This window comes from Mesocricetus auratus, unplaced genomic scaffold (assembly GCF_017639785.1).
Source record: "Mesocricetus auratus isolate SY011 unplaced genomic scaffold, BCM_Maur_2.0 Super-Scaffold_100004, whole genome shotgun sequence".
Classification (NCBI taxonomy): Eukaryota; Metazoa; Chordata; class Mammalia; order Rodentia; family Cricetidae; genus Mesocricetus; species Mesocricetus auratus.
In genome coordinates this window covers 88,594,425-88,611,324 of record NW_024429189.1, presented here as the reverse complement: position 1 = coordinate 88,611,324, position 16,900 = coordinate 88,594,425, and the positions used below count along the sequence as shown (strand labels likewise).

General features: G+C 41.7%; 1 protein-coding gene across 4 annotated transcripts in view; it reads right to left on the bottom strand.

Moving 5' to 3' along the window:
• The window catches only part of Ctdspl2 (CTD small phosphatase like 2), a 52,485-nt gene extending 42,156 nt beyond the window's left edge, over positions 1-10,329 (bottom strand). For all 4 annotated transcript variants that reach the window (XM_040746165.1, XM_040746166.1, XM_040746167.1 and 1 more), the window contains exon 1: positions 10,192-10,329. The gene's annotated coding sequence lies outside the window, so the exon portion shown is untranslated. The remainder of the gene's footprint in view (positions 1-10,191) is intronic.
• Positions 10,330-16,900: the final 6,571 nt, after the last annotated feature.

Genomic DNA, 16,900 nt, shown 5'->3' with positions numbered 1-16,900 from the left:
AAGGTGCTAATATTCAGAATATATAAAGAAACATTAGAGAGCCAGATAATGGTGGCTCATGCCTTTAATCCCAGCATTCGGGAGGCAGAGGCAGGCCTCTGTGAGTTCGAGGCCAGCCTGGTCTACAAGAGCTAGTTCCAGGACAGCCTCCAAAGCCACAGAGAAGAAACCCTGTCTCGAAAAACAAACAAACAAAAAAAAAAAAAAAGAAGAAGAAGAAGAAGAAGAAACCTCAGAGACTAAAAACTGACTAGATTAAAAAAGAAACATCAGCAGCAGACAAGGTGGCCAATACCTTTAATCTTAGCACTCTGGAGACAGAGGCATCTCTGAGGCCAGCTTTAAGTTTCTGAAGAGGAAAATGCAATCCAAGGCCAAGTAAGAACTGTTTTCTTTCTTTACTTTCAATCTGACTAACCTAAACCCTTTCCTTGAACTAAATTGGAAGACAATTTGAAGGCAAAGAAGGGGGGGGGGCATAATTAAAACTGTAATCCCAAAAAGGACTATGACCCACTCTGCTTCACGTTCTACTGTAACAGAGTTCTGCCACACCTAAGAAAGCTGCTGCAGCCTAGCACCAACAACAGTTAAAAGCTTAAGTGAATCACAAAGGAAAATTTTCTTGTAACCAACAAAGTACTGAGGACATGGACTAACTAATCAATCTCAAATCCAAGAAAAAGTCAAATGGTGGTGGCACTCAGGAAGGCTGGGATATCTGTGAGTTCAAGGCCAGCCTGGTCTACAGAAGTTGGTCCAGCACAGCCTAGACCACACACACAGAGAAACCCTGTCTCAAAACAAAAAAACAAAAACATGGCAAGGTCAAGGTCACATCCAAGAAAAATAAACACTTCTTAAGAAAGATAGGATACAATCATGAGGAAATTACACCATAAAAACATATGAAAAAGAATCTAAAAGTGGTGTGTTCATATAGCAGAATTAATCTTATTTGCAAGTGGGTTTTTTCCTCAATTCTTCAAGTGCTAGGATTAAAGGCATTCATTTAAAATGTTTTAATAGCAAAAATATATTAAACTAGGGTTTTAAATTTTTCTCTATATGTATTTATTTTATGTGTATAAGTTTTGTACCTTCATGTGTGTTTGTATAACACACATGTGCCTGGTGCCTGAAGTTAAAAGAGAACTGGAATTATGGATGGTTGTGAGCCACCACAAGGGTGCTGGGAATCAAACCCAGATCCTTTGCAAGAACAACAAATGCTCTTGATCACTGAACCATCACCTCTCCAGTCCCTAAAACTGTTAACAGACTGGATGAACGTGAGCTGGAATGAGCTAACATGAGATCTGTGATGCTAGAGAAACCTCTAGTGTAGGAAACAAAGAGTTCAAACCAAATTCTCTCCCCTAAGATCCAAAACTGTGAAGGCTCTGGAGGGGCAGCAAGTCCAATTAACACCTAAGGCACAAGAGAAGCTATCATTAAGGATAAGAAAAGGATGGAAGATGCTCGAAATTGCCACTAGGATAGCACTCACCAGGTAACACTGAGACACAGAGAATAAACAAAAGCCCAGAGCTGGATTCTGAGCAAAGTAACAAGGAAACTTAAGACAATGATGCATGAAGGTACCCTCTGCAACAAAACTGAAACTCAACTTTTTTTTTAATGGTCTTTCAAGACAGGGTTTCTCGGTGTCACTGTCCTGGAACTCACTTTGTAGACCAGGCTGGCTTCGAATTCACTAGATTAGTCTGCCTCTGCCTCTGCCTCCCAAATGCTGGGATTAAAGAAGTGTGCCACCACTGCCCAGCAAAACCCAACTCTTGACTAGGCTATCCCAAGGACCTTCACTTACAAGTCCAGTAATCCAATTTTCCAGACACACTCTACCAGCATTTACTTTCTATTCATAATATTCAGTATTCAGTAAAATATTCCAAAAGCTGGCAAGGTGGCAAGTTGAGTAAAAGCACTTGCCACACAAGCCTGGCTACCTGAGTCCAAGCCCTAGAGCCCACATAAAGGTGAAAGGAAAGTTGTCCTCTGGCCTTTACTCACACTGTGGCATGCTCCCCCAACACACACCAGCAACAAACGCAACCAACTGTCAAGAAATTCCTCAAAAAAAGGGAAAAACTAAGGCTGGGGATGGAGTTTCAGCTCAGGGGCTGAACACTGACTTTTAGCATGCATAAGGTCCTAGGCTGTGTCCAGAGGGGAAGAGGGAGCCAATGAAACCAACAGTTTTAAGAACAGTTCAGCAAATTGATAAACTTCAAGCAAGAATCAGAAAAAGGATACAATTTATCAATGTTGGGAATGAAAACCTGAAAATAACAACAAAGACTGTAGACTTAGAATTATAGAGAATTCCAAACCTCACCAATCCAGGTAAATTGGACAAATTCCTCAAAAGATGAGTCACAAGCAGGAGACAGTGTGGCACACAGCTGTAATCCCTGCACTCAAGAGGCCAAGGCAGGAGGATCAGACTTCCAGGCCAGCATGAGACACAGCAACTTGTCTCAACAAAAATCCAAGCCTTACACAATGTAAAACAGCCCAATTAACCTCATATTTAAAATGGAGTATATAGTAAAAACCATATGTAAAACACAAGGGCCAGATGGCTTCACTATAGAACCCAATCAACACTTAAGATATATTTATTCTATGTGTATAGGTGTTTTGCCTGTATGTGTATTTGTACCAGAAGATATTAAAATCCCTGGAGCTTGAGTTATAGGCACTTTGTGAGCCACCTAATGAACTAACTGGGTGCTGGGAACTGAACACGGGGTTTCTGGAAGAACAGTAAGACTCTAAGTCACTGAGCCATCTATCTATATAACCCTCCATATAATTTTTCTCTATAACACTTAAAAAAAATAGGAGAGTTGGGTGATGGTGGTGAACGCTTTTAATCCCAGCACTAGTGGGAAGGGGGGAGGGACAGAGGCAGGCAGATCTCTGTGAGTTTGAGACCAGCCTGGTCTACAAGAGCTAGTTCCAGGACAGTATCCAAAAGCCACAGAGAAACCCTGTCTTGGGGTTGGGGGGGGGGGAGGGGACGACACAGAAGACTGGGACATGATCGTGTTTAGTAAATAAATCTAGTACTAATGAATGAAAACGGTAAAATATGATAATACTTTAAGTCCAAGAACTTGAGACATAAAAACAAAGCACTCATTTTTTTTTTAACATTCCAACCAGATCTCATTTAGGATCATAAAGTTTGCTGCCCAGAAATCTAAAATGCCATGTTTGGTACCTCAAATTCAACTTACAACAAAACTGAATTAATTTTTCTCATCCCATTCCATCCCAAAATATCTTCTTTCTGTTGTATTTTTCCTCCTATACTCACCCACATAATCAACCTACCAAGAAACCTAAACTCCATCAACCACCTAGTTGTAACACCCTACTATCAAATTCTGATTTTTAACCTCTAAAATTAAATTTTCAGTCTTTCCCTTTAAATCCATCCTTTGAACTACAGAAGCCTATTCCTCTTACCTGGTTTCTCATCAACTGCTCTCCAATAAAAACTAAACTCACTGGCAAATATAGCATCCACCAATATGTACTACAGAGTGTGGGGAAGGGTGCAAACACATGGAGGTGTTCATGTGTGGAGGACAGAGGCTGATGGACCTCAGATACGTTCCTCAGTCTTTCTCCAACTTAGTGAGACAGGGTCTTACAGAACCTGGAGCACACAATCAGCACTGACAATCCACCCATCTGTCTTCCCCCAGAGAGAGTTTCCAGGCACAGTCTTTCTTTCGTCATTGTTTTCTGCTGTCATTCACGATACTGCAGTGATCATAGTTGCTGACACTCTGTGCTCTCTACCCACGTTTCCGTCCTCTTTACCACAAATATTATTTCAACTAATTATCTAACTATCCTCACTATTTAAAACTCAGCCCAAGTATCATATAACCAATAAAAAAACCACCCCCACACCCATAAACTTCTATAAACCCTGAGGTCATCTCTCCCTTAGCTCCTACCAAATTCACCAAGATAATCTCCTTCAATACAGTCCTGATGGCAAGGACAGGAGATATAGTTCAGAAGCTGAACTCTTGCTAAGCATGTAGAAGCACTACAAAGAATTAATATCTTCTGAAGGCAACGATCTAATCCATAACCCTAAGAACCTGGCACACACAACCCAGTCTTGGTTGAACTCAACCACAATTTTCTCATTTCTCTCAAAAAGATCACAGGAGAGAAAATTATATCACTGAAATAATCAGAATGTTTGTTTAGCTGGGTGGTGTTAGCTCATGCCTTTATCCCAGCACTAGGGAGGCAGAGACAGGCAGATCTCTGTGAATTTGGAGGCCAGCCTGGTCTACAAAACAACACAGAGAAACCCTGTCTTGAAAAAACAAACAAAAAAAAGTCTTCATAATTGGACTGGCAAAAGCTCAGCAGGTAAATGTGCTTCCCATCAAGTCTGATGACGTGTTTGATGCCCAGAACTTACATAGTGAAAGTCAAGCCCTAACTCCTACCATGCACACTCACAAACTCACACATACACAGAGTAAACAATATAAAACTTTTTTAATTAAAAAAAACCTGTTTTAAAACAATGAACTTATTTTTAGAAGAATTAATGATTTGTTCTCTGCTGAATCTAAAATTCTATGATTAACTCTTTCTTAAAAAATCATTGTGACTCCTAGTCTTTATGACATCCATGAAAGAAAAAACTAAAAGTAGTCTACATTCTAGTATACCTAAACTGAAACCAATGTTTTACTGTTAGGTGTACCCATTTTCTCACCCCTGCTAACCTACGTCATTAAAGGAATTCAAAGAGACTTCTCTATCACCTAATAAAAACTAGAAAAAAAAGACAAAAAGTCTACACTGAGTTCCAAGCCAGTCAGAGATATAGTGAGACCATATACAAATAGCTATTAATAAAGTTTAAATCCAATTATTTTAAGGTATTCAAAAGTGCATATTTCTTTATTTAAAAAAAAATGAGGCCAGTCTGTGGGGCACAGGCCTTTAATCCAGCACTCAAGAAGCTGGGCTACACAGAGAGACCCTGTCTTGAAAAAACAAAAACAAACAAAAAAAATTACTTGTACCACAAACTATTCCAACTATTATAAAAGCCTGAACACGCCGGGCGGTGGTGGCGCACGCCTTTAATCCCAGCACTCGGGAGGCAGAGGCAGGCGGATCTCTGAGTTCGAGGCCAGGCTGGACCGACAACCTCCAAAACAATACAGAGAAACCCTGTCTCGAAAAACCAAAAAAAAAAAAAAAAAAAAAAAAAAGCCTGAACACTAGAAATCCAATAGGGGGCTGGAGAGATGGCTCAGCAGTTAAGAGCACTGGCTGTTCTTCCAGAGGTTCTGAGTTCAATTCCCAGCAACCACATGGTGGCTCACAACCATCTGTAATGAGATCTGGTGCCCTTTTCTGGCCTGCAGGCATGCATGCAAGCAGAACACTGCATACATAATAAATAAATCTTAAAAAAAAAAAGAAATCCAATAGAATATTAGTAATGTTCAATCTCCCTTTCTTTCAGTCTACTATAAAAAGCTATGCATATCATGAAATATGGGATCCCAATATAGTTAACTATCCTGTTGTGACTTTATGTCAAAATTTTATTTGTTGCTGGACATGGTGGCTTATGCCTGTAATCTAAGCAGGAGGTAGAGGCAGAAAGTTCAAGGTCAGCCCCTGCTACATTAAAGATTCAAAGCCTATCTTGTCTGCCCTGTCACAAAACAAAATAAAAAGCATTTGTCTATAAAGTCTTATCTTGAGGCCACACTTAAATCTATTACTTACTGCTAGGTTCACAAAAGTACCAGAGGACCCTGGAGGCCAAGAGTTTCACTATGTAAATTTTATTCTCATCATGCTAGTCTTACCTAGACAATACTCTTAAATTCCATATATCTCCTGATCACAATCAGTATATGAAAACTTAACTTTCTTTGCTGGGTAGTGGTGCACACCTTTTATCCCAGCACTCAGAAGGCAGAGGCACACAAATCTCTAAGTTTGAAGGCAGCCTAGTCTACTGAATTAGAAAAGCCAGCACTACACAAATAAACCCTGTCTCAAAACAAAAAAAGAAAAAAGAAAATTTAACTTTTCTCAATTCCACTGTCTCTGAACCCTCACCTATGTGTAGTTTAACAAGCTATTCTACACTTATAAGTAGAATACAATGATATTTTATCTAAGAATTTGTAATTTGTTTTGATACAAGGTCTTTCTGTGTAGCCCTGGCTATCCTGGCTGTCCTCAAAGTCATAGAAAATCACCTGCCTCTTCCTCCCAAGCACTGGTATTAAAGGTGTGTGCCACCACATCCAGGTGAATTTGTAATTTTAATCAAAGTATTTTTGAAAGAATTCTATAAGACTGAGTATATACACCAGGCAGTGGTGGTGCATGCCTTATATCCCAGCTGTCCTAGAGGCACGCAGATGTCTGAGTTCAGGAAAAAGACTGAGACTATACAAATGAAGTCAAGCATGGCAATTCTCAACAAAATCTCAACCACCTAGGTCTACATACTCATAAGATAGGTTCAATAACAATTTAATACAGCTCAAATTAAAAAATTAATGTACTCAATGGCTTTAGTTCCAGGACCTAGAAGGCAGAGAGAGGCCTGTGAGTTCAAGGCCAGCCTGGTCTACATTGTAAGTTTCTGGCCAGCCAGCGCTACATAGTGGGACTTTTTAAGAGAGAGATTTTTTTTTAAAAATGTACTCATACAAACATTAGTGAACATGTATGGCTTAGGTTAGGGCATAAGGATGTCAAAGTAAGCAAAAACTGAAGTTGAAATTGTTCATTCTAGCAAGTTTCATGCCTGTTAAATAGCCTAACTCTGGGACATGTTGGCACTAACCTGTAAATCTCAGCAATCCAGGTTGAGGAAGAAGGATCTGAGTTTGAGCAAGCTTGGGCTACATAGCCAGACCCTGTCTCATTAAAAGAAAAAAAAAGTAAGTAAACAACCTCATGTTCAATGTAGCACAAGGCACTCCCTATATAAAGATTGGCAACTTTAACCAACTAATAAAAATTACTTAAGAGGTCAGGCAATGGTAGTACATGCCTTTAATCCCAACACTTGGGAGGCAGAGGAAGGCAGATCTCTCTGTGAGTTTAAAGCCAGACTGGTCCACAAAGTGAGTTCCAGGACAGGCTCCAAAGCTACATAGAGAAACTCTGTATTTAAAAAAAAAAAATTTTACTTAAGAACATACCATTTCGGCAGGCGTTGGTGGCACATGCCTTTAATTCCAGCACTCTGGAGGCAGAGGCAGGCAGATCTCTGTGAGTTCGAGGCCAGCCTGGTCTACAGAGCAAGTTCCAGGACAGCCTCCAAAACAACAGAGAAACCCTGTCTCGGGGGAAAAAAAAAAAAAGGAACATACCATTTCACATATTAAGTATATTTTTTCCCTTATATTTCCAAAACAACTTGATAAATTACAAATACAATGAAATGCTGCCTTTTTCAAATTCTGGCAAATCACTATTTTCTTGAACTCATCAAAGTACGGTGTATTGTAACCAAGATAACCTAATTCTAGTTTATTTAATCAACCACTGATTCTGCAGTTACAAGTCTACTGTTCAGTACATCCTTTGCAAACAGGTCCAAGTCCTCTAGAGGCAGGGCCTCATGTAGCACAAGCTGGCCTTCAACTTGTAATATAGCTGGGGGTAACTGCGAACTTTTGATTCTTCTGCTTCCATCTCCCTGACAACCCACTCTAACTAGCTTATGTGGGGATGGGGATTTGGGTAATAGAACCCAGGGCTTCCTGCATGCTAGATAAGCACTCTACCAGTTGAGCTACATACCCAGCCAGCTTTGTTATAATCGTTCCAAGAAGCCATCTGATCAAAAATTACTATCTTGGAATATGCTAGGTTAATTTGGAAAAGATACACTTTCCAATCACCAAATCCCAACTGTGGGGAAAAAAATAACATCACCGGCTCAAATGAAATGTCCAAAAGACACTAGCATTATGCAGAACAGAATATTCTAAAACACACCTATCCTATTTGGCATTCCTATACAATCCTATTATTGCTAAACAGCAACAGCACACAAAACTTAAGGACTAAACCACTTGGAAGCTTTTACAATCCTTTTATATCATGTACACTAAAGTTTTAATATAGGGAGTAAGAAGGTGGTGGTGGTGCAGTCTTTACTCCCAGCACTTGGGAGACAGACCCAGCAGGATCTCAGTGAGTTCGAGGGTCATCCTGATCTACAAAGTGAGTGCCAGGACAGCCAGGGCTGTTACACAGAGAAACCCTGTCTCAAAAAAAAAAAAAAAAAAAAAGAACAACAAAAAAGGATGTAGGTACTAATTGAACGTAATAGTAACTAACTTGGGAAAATCTTGGAGACAGTCTACAATGCTGATTCTTATCTATAAACCAAATATTATCAAAAAGTTACCCCAAAACATCTTAAGATACAAAATCTGCACTAGACACATAACTTACTTTAATTCTTCTAAGTAGCATAATTAACCCCTTTTAAAATAAGTTGACTCAACGAGTATACAGTATGTCTACACTTCCACTGATGAACCCCCATAAGTCAAACCATCCTAAAGAAAGCAATGAGGCTCAGTTCACTCCTAGGACCATTTCTTATAAGAGATACATTTTACTTTGACTTTCTTTATGACCTTGTGCTAAGTCTTTCGAATGAAAACTATAATGATGTTTGCATGTGCCTGCTTATTACTGAAATTTAATCCTAACATGAACATGAAATGCTCTAGGCTCGACCTATGGAGCAGAAAAATATTTAATTTTCATTTTTACTCATGGGGGGAAAAACACCTATAAAGCCCCAAATTCTTATTTTTGTTGTTTTTCGAGACAGGGTTTCTCTGTGGCGTTGGAGACTGTCCTGGAACTAACTTTTGTACACCAGGGTGGTCTCGAACTCACAGAGATCTGCCTGCCTCTGCCTCCCAAATGCTGGAATTAAAGTTGTGTGCCAGCACCGCAGGTCAATGCCCCAAATTCTACATGACTAAAACACTGGGAAAAAAAAAAAAACTGAGGACCTCTTTATATTTAGAAAAAGTGAGTAAAAAAAATAGCTTCAAATTGCCATTTCGCTACTTTTATAAAGATAACTGCTAGGTCACAAACAAGTATGTGTAACTTGGCGTTTGATGAATCGAAATAACAAGCAATCTACAATCTAAAAAGTTATGCAGATAAGCCTATCGTTTCATGTCACTAATTTGTATACCGACGGAAAGGAGTAATCTTGATATTACCTGACTAACATTAGAAAGACAAATTCCTGCCTTAGAGTAACATCTACTAAATACTTTCATCTCGGGAGTGTAGGTAGTTTCCCAGCAGTATCTCCATAGGTTCCCTGAGGTACTCATGAAGTGCTTAACGTCATTCACACATTCAGCTACCACTAGGATGAGCAGTAAATAAACACCATTTACTTATGCAATTATTTATAACAGAATCCTGGTCAAGAATGCAAAGGTAAACTCATAGGACATACCCAAAGTAAACAGCACGTTAAATATAGTATAATTAAGATTCACCCTTAACTGACCACTATGGAAACCGGAGGCCTCCCACATAGTCTGGTTTTTACTACCATTCTTGATTTTAAAAAGTAGTACTGTCAACTCAACATTTTACTAGTACAGAAGACAGAAGTTCCTAGAACCTCTCTTTCCAGATTCTCAAAGGATGTTTGTAAGAGCTGAGCTAGAGCAACGCCCCCCAAAGCACCCTACAAGAATAAAATACCGAAAACATTACGTGGGTCCCCAAGACGGTCCGAAAAGACAATGTAACTTAACTAGCCATAAGGACCACGGGGTCAGAGAGCAGGAACGTGAGCTGGGGTTGGGGGTGGGTAACAGTGAAATCTAACCCCAGAAATCACAACACAGGCCGCAGCGTAAGAGCTGAGGCTGGCGGGAAGTAAGCTCCCTTTCCGTTCCCAGGGGAAAGTCCAGGCCGGAGCGGCTTCCACGCTGTGTACGTACAAGGCGCCAACAGTGCATGCCTACGGACGCGCTGGAACCGCTGAAGGCTCGGCTTGGGAAGGGGAGGAGATCCCGGCAGACGGCCCTGGCAAAGGACTGCGCTCAGGAGCCGCGGCAGCGTCCGGACCAAGGGAATTACCTTCACTGTGACGACAGAAAAGTGTCCTCAGGCTCCGGCAATGGTCCCGAGTGCGCAATAGGTGGTGTCTTTCCCGCTTATCCCTCAGCAGCAACAGAACCAGCTCCTTCAGCCAGTCGCCATTTCCCGCCTACCGACCTGCTGCACCGCACGGACAGGGACCCGGATGGAAAGCGGCCTCTCCGCGCAGGCGCCCTGGCTTCCTCCTCCCCCCGCCCGCCACTCTCCGGCTAGGCGGGAGGGAAGGAATGCAGGAGGCCTGGGCGGTGGGGGGGTGGGGGATGCAACTTTTACTTCCGTGAAAAGGCTGAAGCTTCTGCCGCCCTAGGGAACTCACCGGTGCGAATTCCTGACCAAAAACAAGAACGACAAAATACGAGCACAGAACCTTAGGGCCCGAGGAGTTAGACGGGGTGCAGCTTCTGAGGGGGGCACGGGGCTTGGGGGACGTTTGTACTTCGGGGGCCTCCGTAGCGGACTGTAGGGTGGTCGCAGGGGGAGTAGGGAGGAAAGCGTTAGCAGCGGAGGCGGGGACGCCAGCCCGGACGGTTTTCCCTCCCGCCGCTAACGGAACCGCCGAGGGCCCAGCGACCGGGGGGAGCGCGCTCTCGCCCGGGAGGCGGGGTTTAAGAACGCGCCGAGCACCCGGCGGCCAGGGTTAGAGACTGGGCGGCGGTGGGTGGAGTCGGCTGGAAGGGGCGGTGCTAACGGCTTGGCGCGCTGGAGCCGGAGCGAGCGCCTGTCGCTCCCCAGGCCAGACCCAGCCTGTTGCCGACGCTTTCAGGGGTTCCCCGGGGTCCCCGAGGCTCTCTTTCTCGCTGACTTTCCTAGCGGGAGCAGCTGTCGCTCTCGGACCTGTGATACAAACCCATACCCTTCGCTTCCTCGCGATGTGGACGGTGATCGTGCACGCTGAAAACTCGCATCTTTCAAATGGGTTTCCACACGCAACTGTGGGCTCCCAGCCCGAGAAAATGTACCCAGATCAGTGGTTCTCAACCTTCCTGATGGATGCTGCGGCCCTTTCATAGAGTTAGTTCCTCATGTCGTGGTGACCCCCGACCATAGAATAGTTTTAGTCACCACTTGGTAACTAATTTCGGTAATCGTAATGTCAATTTTTTGTTTTCCGATGGTTTTAGGCGACCCGTATGAAACGGTCGTTTGACCCCCACCCCACCCCACCCCAGCCGGAATCGTGACCCACAGTGTGAGAACATTGATCTAGACAGCACTTTTAGCCTGAAACTCCAAGCCGTTTTCATTATTCATTAAACTGTGTATTGGAATCGTACTGTGTAAGAAGGATAAAACAGTGAATTAGGAAAAGCAGTCTCTGCATTCCCAGAGTTAACACTCCATCCACCAAAGACAGTTCTAAGGGTATGGCAAAGTAAGTTATAGAAGTGATATAGAAGTGCCTGCTAGCTGGGCGTTGGTGGCACACGCCTTTAATCCCAGCACTGGGGAGGTAGAGGCAGGTGGATCTCTGTGAGTTCGAGGCCAGCCTGGTCTACAGAGCGAGTTCCAGTACAGCCTCCAAAACAATACAGAGAAACCCTGTCTCGAAAAAAAGAAAAAAGAAACAAAAAAAAAAAAAAAAAAAGAAGAAGAAGTGCCTGCTACGTGGCCTGGGGAGCTTTCATAAGACTTAACTAAGTGTGCCTAACGGTGGTGGTGCAAAATCCCAGTATTCGGGAAGCAGAAGAAGGTGGATCCCAGAGTTCAAGGACAGCCTGGTCTACAGAGCAAGTTCCTGGAAAGCCAAGACTACACAGAGAATTTCCCGTCTGGAAATCAGAAACAACAACAACAAAGACTTCACTAAGTGAAGGGTTTGATTTTGTAAGAGTTGTGTTCTTAGATAAAGGAGTCAGGGAAAGTTCCAAGACAGGGTTGTGTTGAGGACTGATTGTTGCTGGTGGGGGATAATAACAATGGAGGTGGAAAGGTAAACATAGAAGTGTACATGGTGGGCGGGGGGGGGGGGCAGGCCTTTAATCCCAGAGTGAGTTCCGGGACAGCCAGGACAACACACCCTGTCTCGAGAAAAAAGGCAAAAAAAGACCAAAAAAAATGTAAATAGACTGCTTTTATAAATACCGTTTCTCCTTCAAAATGTGGAACAGGTGGTTTGTCCTCGGGAGCGATCCTGTCAAAGCAAACAGTCCGTTTGCAATCTTCCCCAGCATAAAATTGATTTGAGACTCGGTGTGGTAGGACACGGGTAATCATGACGTTTGGAATTACTGAGGCAGTTTTTTAAAATTCCAGTAGGGTCCAAAGCCACAGAGAAACCTTGTCTCGAAAAACCAAAAAAAAAAAAAAAAAAAATTCCAGTAGGGTGGTGATGGCACACGCCTTTAATCCCAGCACTCAGAAAGCAGAGGCAGGCGGATCTCTGTGAGTTCGAGACCAGTCTGGTGTACAAGAGCTAGTTCCAGAACAGCCTCCAAAGCCTCGAAAAATCAAAAATAAGTAAATTAAAAAATTCCAAACAGCCTGGGCTACATAACAAGAACCTGGCTCCAAAGAAAGGAAAAAAGTTAAAAAATCTAATACAACCAATGGTGAATATATCACAGAACAAGTTAGGAGTCCATATAGTCATAAGTCCATGAAAGTTTAATCAAAAATAAAAACGATTAAAGGTTATCTTATTGCATATGTTGGAAAGTAAAAAGTGTAAATCAAGCATCCCCCATTGAGTACTAAAATTATTTTGTATACTAAATGATATGAATATGAAGGTTAGAGAACAATTCTGTGGTTCTCTCTTGCCACCTTGTGTGATCCATAGAAGACACTCATGTCATCAGGCCTGTGCAAAAAAACTTGCTCCTAAAATTTTCTTTTTTTTTTTAATGTATGAATGTTTTATCTATATGTATGGTATGGACTACATGTGTGGCTGATGCCCAAGGAAGCCAGAAGAGGGTGCTGGACCCATTAACTCTGGAAGAATAAAAATACATAAGTAGTCTGTAAATGTCAGGTTTTATTTAAGTTTTAGAAACATGCAAGTTTGAGAATAAAAAAAGCTACTTTGGGGAACTTTTAAATTTTTATTTTAATATTTTTAGGGTTACGGAGAAATGGCTCCCTGGTTAAGAGCCCTGGCTGCTCTTGCAGGCCACAGAGTTGAGGTCTGAGCACCCACATGGCAGCTATAACTTCAGCTTCAGAAGATCTCACACCTCTGGCATTAGGAGGCATCTGCAAGCACTTGTATTACCCGCACACAGACACACAATTTTTTAAAAAGAAATATAGCTGAGGCTAAAGGCGACATTGTGTCCATTATACCAACATCACCCCACCACCAGTTATGTTAAGATTGTTAAATTTGTTACATTTAGAAAAGTTGCAGATGGTAAGCTCAAATGTTTTTGCAGTTTATGTACTTCTCTTTTGTTTTTTATTTGTTTGGTTGGTTGGTTGGTTTTTGTTTTGTTTCTTTTGTTTTGGAGACAAGGTTTTATGTTACTCAGACTGGTCTCAAACTCACTATGGACACAAGACTGCCTCCTGCCTCGCCTCCCGATTGCTGGACTATAAGTGTGCTTAACCTCTAAAACCATTTCCACCAAGAGTTATAAATTCATTATTTCTGGTTTTCACCTTAGCTATCATTTATTTGCTCTCTAGCCTACTTCTTCTAACTTCATACCCTGATTATCAAAGTGAATTAAGTCTAAATATAAATTTCACTTAAAATTACTAGAGGTTTCATTTGTACCCTAGAATAAATGACACAGTGAAAGGCTTTTAGATTATTTGTCTACTCTCTCATTCAAATGAGATTATTTATAAAGCACTCAGCAAGGTGCTTTTCTTGCCCTTTTATATGGGCACTGTTAATGTCATTAAACTTTGGTAATGTCCAAGCCAGGTTTGGTGACAGATGCCTTCAATCCCAGCATTCAGGAAGCAGAGAAGGTGGATCTTGAGTTTAAGGCCAACCTAGTCTACATAGTGAGTTCCAGGTCAGCTTTGACATAGGGAGACCCTATCTCAAGAAAAATAAAAACCCAGTCCAAAGTGGAGGCTGAGGAAGGTAGATAGTTCAAGGCCAGTTGAGCAACAGAAAGAGAGAGAGAGAGAGAGAGAGAGAGAGAGAGAGAGAGAGAGAGAGACCCTCAGGAGGCAGGCTGGCAGGCAGATCTGGGTGAGTTCAAGGCCAGCCTGGTCTACAGAGCGAGTTTCAGGACAGAAAATGAAACAAAACTGCATCACACAAGAACAATGTGTGATAGAAGAAAGAGGAACTAGTTAAGAACAGGAAACAGAATTAGCGGGTATGGTCAAAATACACGTTTGAAAATGGAATAGTAAAACTCATTATGTATGATTAGTCTACTGAAAAAACTTTTAAAGGGGGTTTGTTGTTGCTGCTGATTTTGGTTGGGTTTCTTCTTTTCTTCTTTCTTCTTCAAGACGGGTTTCTCTGTCTGGTCTACCTATACTCCTTCCAGAGTGCTGGGATTAAAGGCCTGGGCTACCACTGCCCCGGGGTTTCTTTGTTTATGAGACAGTTTAATTACATAGCCGTGGCTAATCTGCAGCTCACTATGTACAGCAGCCTATTTTTTTTTTTTTTGATTTTTGAGGCAGGGTTTCTCCGAGGCTGAGATCTGCCTGCTTCCTCCAAGTGGTAGTATTAAGATTATGCACCATGGTCAGCATTGGCTTTGGCTTTTGCAGACTGATTCTGTAGGTCAGTCTGACCTCAAACTCCTATGTAGCTGGGGATAACCTTGAACTTCTGACCCATCTGCCTATATCTTGCAAGGGGTGAGATTGCAGACAAGTGTCATTATGCCTTATAAAATGGCATATGATAGTTATGAAATAATATCGCTGTCTCAGATCTCTAGTCTATGGTACAAATGGGACATCCCAGTTGTGGCTTGAATGAGACTGTCCCCAATAGGCTCATGTTCTGAACACTTGGGCCCCAGCTGGTAGCAATATTTGAGGAGGTGAAGCCTTCTGGAGGAAATATGTCACTGGGGTGAGCTTTGAGGGTTTATAGTCCTAACCCACTTCCTGCCTGTTCTCTCTGCTTCCTGTGTGTGGTCAAAATGTGATAGGAGGAACTGTGATCCCTGGTTTCCCAATCCTGCTGCAATGCTGTTCCCCGATTATAGAATATAGTCCTGTGGAAACAAGTTTAAGCTCCTAATTTGCTTTTAGTCCCAGGATTTTATCATAGCAACGGAAAAGTAACATCTCAGTCCACAAAAAAAAAAGAAAAGAAAAAATACAAATTGCTACAGACATCTAAAACGTTTAACACTAAAAGTAGAAAATTCCACACTTGACCTTTATGTGACAGTCAAAATTCAGATCAGCTAAAATTTTAGGCTACGTATATCAGGTACATAGGACAAATTCTGTTTAGACACAGTCCCAACCTCCACAACAATTCATTGATCGATGTGGAAATATTCAGGTATCCAAAAATATCTGAAATACAAACCACTTTTAGTCTCAAGCATTTCAGACCACTTAAACTAAGAAATATTATTTATTTTTTTAGTTGAATTATATGGCATATTAACTTCATGATTCATAATTTAATTTGTGGTATAATCAATTTATTAATGCAGTAATATATTAAATATTAAGATATCAGGGCTGTCATTTTGCTCTGTAATGATTTGACAGCAATAACTACCTGAAACTTTATATGGCCCAAACTAGATTTTTCTCTCATTCACTTATACCTCAGTACTTTAGATCTTGGTAAAGACAGGTTTTCTTCTACCCCATGTGCAATCCAGCTGGACTTCAATATACTGCCTGTTCCATATCCAGTGGACTAACTCCACTATTTAAAATAAAAAAGCCTATACTGTATATGCTACCATTTTTGTTATTGTCCTCTAAACAATACAATGTAATAATTATTTACACAGCATTCACAGTGTATAAAGGACTGTAAGCAACCTAGAAATGACTTGAAGATTTGAGATGGTTTAAAAGGCTAGGGATGTAGTCAAGGGCTTGGCAGCATTCAGTGATAGTTGGTTTTAATATCAACTCATCACCAATTAGAATTGAAGAACTGTCCTGATAGCATCAATAGATGTGGGAAGACCTACCCCAAGTGTGGGCTACTGAGAGCAGCCCAGTGTTGTCTGTTTGTTTGCTTTTTTAAGGGCATGGAAGTTCCTTGTGTTTTGGTTGCTAGTCTTTCCCTCTTGTTGCTCAGTTGGTTTATCCTGTTGCCACTGCAGATACCTTTGCTGGTGAGACCAGCACTTTCAGGCTTCCATCATTGACCAATGACTCCCCAGGAACCTTTCAGGTTTTCCATGCCAGGTTGGAACTGCTGAGACACCCAGCCTTCACCAACCAGCTAACAGGTTGTCAGCCTCTCTAATGTGAGAGAGCCACATTAGGCCAGCTCCAACTGCAGGGGCACCCAGCCCCAAGGACCAAGCAATTCCTGTGTTCTCAACCTCTCAGGTGTGAGTCAACTACTGCTACTTGTTAAAGATGGGAAGTGATTTAAGTCATTTATTAACACATTAGATATACATTAAATTATATATACATGTTCCCCATCCCATTTGTTTCTCTAGAGAACTGACTGCGACTAATAAACATGACCTAGAGCATAGGGCTAAATCTCTAGTTCTGTGTAAGCTAGTATGGTAGCACACATCTGTAAACCAACCCTTGGGGATGGAGGTAGAAGGAT